Raw genomic sequence first — 6,000 nt, forward strand, 5'->3', positions numbered from 1 at the left:
CTTATTAGTGCTGGGGGGAAGAACCTATGAACTAATATCATCTAAGTTAGCCACCAAATGATATTAAGTATTGAAGAGATTTACATTAAATTCCATTAAAATTTCACACATACTAATCACTGTGTGAGATATAGGTTGATGAGAACATTTAATATCATTATAATGAGATTATTCCATATATTTTTCAAAAAAAAAAGAAAAAATCTGGAACACCTTTTAACTACATTAATTCTTCTAGGAATATTTTCTTGGAATAGAATGGTTTAACCCTTGCAGACACCCGTAGGGGTTGCTTTGATACGTTTTGTACTTTTGATATCAGTAAAGTATTGTCAGTTTAAATGATTCCCTGGCATATGTACGCTTATATCATTACTGGAGGTTTGGTCGAGCCAATAGTAGGCTAAAGGACATAGGACCAACGCAGCCTCAGCACGTTTATTTAATGGCAAAGTCCTAGTACGGCTCGTGCAGCTCATGGTTTGTCGGGATTTGATAGTCGTCGTAAAGTACCAAAGACTTCTCTTTCGAACATTCCAATCGCCAGCTCATTATTTTTTGACATTGTCTAAGATTCTGCGCCATAAAGAAGCACGGGTACTATGATGGGCTTGTCAAGTTTTGATTTTGTCTGTCGAGAGAGGGATCTACAGGCATTTAGGTTATCCTACTGAGCTCCAAGATAAACGAATTCCATAATTGCTTCGAATATATAGTTCACAGCTGTTATCGCATTCTCTCTTACATTCATGTTGTTAGCCAGCATATATTTCGTCTTGCACACATAAAACGCCAGACCAATTTTGGCAGATTTCCCAACGTCATTTTGGAAAGTCGTACTAATTTTGCAGATATATGAAGCTCAGATAATGCGATGTCGTTTTCATATTCTTGGGGCTTTTCCAGGATTTGATACAATGTGAATATTTGGTTTTACGCGATGAGCACCGGGATCCTATCGTTGGGGTTGATTTTGTTTAGCCATATTTTTCAGATAAACTAATGCATGCTCCCTATCAACACATCTCCGCCGATCTTGAACATTTCCGCACTTACATGAAAAAGATTATATACTATGTTAATTACCTAAACAAATACATACGTGACTAAATAGACACAAATGGAGCAGTGCGGAGCGGAGCGCTCTTAATGTGTTTATTTTGATTTTATGACTAGATCCTCATACTAATAACTTGCTTAGGTATGAGTGCATGTGCATGTTTTTGTCTATATACTTGTACCTAAGTATGTATGAATTTTTGTTTGGTAAAGCGCGTGCCAAATTTTTGCAATTGCTTTTGATTGGCAGTTTTGTATATTATTCATTAAGTCAGCAATAGTTTGAATACAATTTTGGTAACCGCGAATTGAAGTTAAAATTTAATTAACTTTACATTTGTTGTGGCTTTTATTATTTGGCAGCTCAATCAAAAAATGTCACTGTATATACAAATATCAAGTAATACTTTGTATATTTGTAAACCAGTGCTGTGCCAATATGCAGACTATGAGGAGTCGAAGTAAAATAAAGACTTTTTATTTGTAGTATGTTATGTGTAGTAGTTATGTTGTAATATAGATTTATTGTTAGTTTTGCGTTGTTGAACAGACTTCTAGACTATATTATCATTGATTATTTGATTGTTAAATATAATTATAAATAATATTCATAAAAATTGCCATTACTATGTGAATAGCAATGTGCCATGAACTCGAGTTTATTGTTTTAAGTTTATGAACGAATGTCTAGTGCTCTTATTATTTTTATAATATAAAAAAGTTCTACATAAACAATATTTTTTCCTTTCTTGAGAATAGGAGTCCAGCATCTAGGCATCAAAAAATACGATATTAAAGAAGAATAATCAATTATCGGCAGACATCTCTCATAAGCCAATTTTAGGTATATTTTTGGACTGCATTAGTTTTTCATAAAACACTAATTCCAAGTTGATCTCAATATTTAAGGACACTCTCGTTGCAGAAAACTAGTAAGCGCAGTAAAAAAAGCATCTTATAACGTCAATCAAAATGTTATAGCGCTACAATGTTAAGAATATAGTAAAAATGCGAGAACAATAGACCATAGATCGCAGTGCATTCCTCGACTTTTAGTAATAATTTATATAGAATGGCGTTTGTAAAGCGCTGTTGTTATAGAACTTAGTATTATCTGACTTTTAAAATAAAGCTTTGTCTTGCTATCAAAAGACGCGCTAAAAACTTTATATATTTTTCGCTATTTATTAAGCTTATAATGTCATTTCGATAAATAACTAATTTACTAATATTATATGTGTAAGTCTTGTATAAACGCAAGCTTTAAAGCTATAGCAAAAGCTTTAATATACGCTTTTTTCCTAACAAGCACTTCATAGAAACATCCCCCTTACTACGAGTAACGATGACAAATTTTAGATGTATACATATACAAATGATATTTTTATATTTTTTTTAGCGCAGACCAACTCAAAGACACTGTTATATAACTAAAATGTTGCGCATGCGCACTAAAATTAGCAACCACAAATGCAAAAATTACAAGTGAATTTTATTAAATGAAGCTTCGAAAGATAAACTAAACTTATGGCAAAGGATTAACTGCCAAAACTTTTCACTTTCAAACTTTTATTAGCCAAAAATATCATATTTTTCATAATTCCGAAGCAAAAACGTGGAAATTTGCAATAAAACGCGAATGCAAAGCGCAATCATGCAAATGCATAAATTATTTTTTCTTTACAATTTTGCTTCCAATTTAAATATTTTGAATATTTCTTCTTCTTCATACGACTCCACCACAATCACCGGCCTGTCATGCGCCAAATAGGCAGCTTGTTGCTGTGTCAGCTGTCAGGCGGCAACAAAACAAAACTGAAGCGCATGCCGAAGTTGCATGCCACTCTCAATACACACACACACACATTATATACAAATACATTCAAACACAGTTATAATTGTTGTTCTGCGCCAGTGCGGCCGCGTCAATTATAAATTTACGCTTGGCTTTGAGCTCTTTTAAGTGTTTGTTTGTGTGCAGCTGACAATTGAATTTTCATTACATTTTATGTATTTCAATTTATTTTCGGTTGCATTATGAAATTTTCAGTTTATTTTTGTAAGCTCATTGCTGTTGTCTTTTTTTCCGCGAGCTTCAATTTAATTAAAGCGCAAATTGCTGACGACAAGCGACCAACAGCTACCGACGGCAGCCAGCGGTGAACAGCAGCAATCAGTGGCTGTGTGGCGTGGCGCATGCGCACGCGCCTTCCAACTTGCGGCATTTCGTTTGGCTTTGTGTTTTCGTGCGCCTATTATGCATTTATTTTCCCTTCTAAGCTAACTATTTAGGCGGCTGCCTGGCCTTTGACCCAAGCCGGCCTCAGTGGGCGTTTGTGAAAGAACCATTTTCAATTGATAATCATAGGGAAGCCCGTCAGGCATGGCAGGTTGCCATTTGCGCAAGCGTTGTCTTTGTAATGGCAGCGCATGCGCAATTGCCGACAGTTCGCGGCTGCATAATTTGGCTGAAATTTAGTGAGTGCTGTGACTTTTCGTACAATTTTTGTAATAACTTTGTAAAAAGCGTTTATTTTGCGGGGTCATTAGGTGCGGAATTGTATAGTAATTTAGTGGAAATTAAATTTCGGAAAATTAGAAATAAATGCGAGTGCTTGTTTTACTGAATAATTGTAGATAGATCTTTTTGAAATGCATCTAAGTGAGGTGAATTTAATTAAAATATTTTAGGAATTAAGAATAAATTAGAATATAGCCATTATATCAACGCCTTTGATACCTTCTGTATGCCTACAATGAACTAAGAAGCTTCTAATTGATTAGTGCAAGCTTTTTAAACTCGGAGGGCTTGTTATTTGAACATATTATATTTGGCAATTTATTCAAAAATTTTTTTTTTTAAGTTCTGCAATTAAGCCAAACTTTTTTGGAAATACAATACTTATAGGATCTAATATGTAGGTCAACATTTCTTTTCAAAATGTAGGTAATCTCGGTAAAAAAATTATTATTAATCATAATTCCATAATTTTGGAACAAAATATTTTACTTAAAACACAAACCTGAGAGCGGATATTCCAAAAGACTTAAGAAGCAAACTTTTCGAAAGATAGAATTAAAGTACTTCAAGTACGAACACACCCTTGATGGATTTAAAAAACTTAAGTATTAAAAGACCTTAGAAACGAAGCCAAAGAGCTCCGAAAGATCCTCATCACTGTTTAATTAAAAAGACTTAAGAAACAAACCCGAATAAGGGTGAAAATAAAAGATTTAAGAAACGAACTCGATTCAGGTTGGATATAAAAGACTTAAGGGGTTATATCCACTTGCAAGTCAGATGTTCATGAGCACCTCCGAAAAAAGGTGTCTGGCGGTGAGGTGTCTGCTTCAAATTATATCAAATCTAAAATATAAAACCAAATTTATAATTACTATAGACGAATACAGGTAATGATCGTATGACCAGTATTTTTTTTTTTGATTTTTGACAATATGGAAGCTTCCCTAAAGGTCGTTTTTTGTGCAAAAATGTATACCATTATGGTTTAAATAATCGAAACTATAATCAAAAATTAAAAAAAAACAATAATTATCGAAAAATTTCTCAAATATGTATGTATATGTACATTCAGTACAAATCCCAAAAAAATATGGTTTGGAAATTTATTTAATGGATATAACCCCTTAAAAGCTTTAGGACAAGACCAAAAGACTTAAGCAGCGAACTTGCTCAGATAAAACTATGTAACAGAATTAGCGAGTATATTTTTCTTCTAAAAATTAAATTATTAATCGCGTTTTTTCCAAAGCCTCATCGTCAAGCGTCGTTAACACCTCTTTATTCAACAAAATACTATCTCTCTTCATCAAAAATATTAACACGTCGAGCCTAAGTGCACAAGCCTAAGTTAAGTTAGCGCCGAGTTGTTGCTTCTTGTGCCAAATTTGCAACTTTGTTTACATAACACAAACTTACATACATACATTTACGGTATTTTACTATGCTAATATGCCTCTTTTGCACAATGAAATGCATGTGTGTGTGTGCATTTCATGGTCAACGCAATTGAAATAATTGTGGTCAGTGAAGATTAATTATGTTTTTATGACTCGTAATTCTTAAGTGACTTCTATTAATAGCGATGAGTTGGCGTTTAAAGAAAAACAAATATTTTTTAGCACTTGAATGAATTAATTTTCATATATTTTTTGAACTTCTGCTTTAAATAAGACATAAATGTTAGAGTGAAGTGGCCGAGTGATTTGCTCTCGGCCGTTTAGGGCAATAAAAGTTATGGAATTACAAGCATGCAACTTACTCACATAAACAAGTGAGTAAAATTGTTGTTCGCAAAATATATATATTTATGTAAAATAATAAAATATACTCACTGGAAAATAAAGTCTTTTGTAAAAATAAAAATAGAAAAACTTGAATTCGGTAATAAATAGATATTGTAAATCGCAAATATGTTTAAATAAAAAAATTAAAGGCTGCCACCTGTTGGAAAATTTTAAGTAAATAAAACCCATAAGACAAAATATCACTGTTACGAGAATCAAGCCTAGAAATGTTTAAGAAAACTTTAAGTTAAAAAAATAAAAAAGAGTTGCCATCCTTTCGAAAAATTTAATCAAACTAAATAGATAAGACGAACTTATTGTTACGTAATTAACGTGAAACTAAACGGGTTGAAGAGAACTTATTGTTGAAATTATGGTTTAAAAAAAACCACGTTGCCACCTGCTTGAAAATTTTATATAAGAAAAATCGTCTATAAAAAGTAAATTTATGATTTAGATCAAATTTTACAGTTTTCATAAAGCTAACAGTTAAAAAATAAACAGGGTTGCCAGAATTTTAAAATTTTCATCAAACTTAGTTGATAATTTAAACGAATTTTAACAACAAAAACATGCAACTAAATGCGTTGAAGCGAGCATAATGTTGGAAATATATATTAGCAGAACGTTGCC

The sequence above is a fragment of the Bactrocera oleae genome, chromosome 5 (genome assembly GCF_042242935.1).
Source record: "Bactrocera oleae isolate idBacOlea1 chromosome 5, idBacOlea1, whole genome shotgun sequence".
Classification (NCBI taxonomy): Eukaryota; Metazoa; Arthropoda; class Insecta; order Diptera; family Tephritidae; genus Bactrocera; species Bactrocera oleae.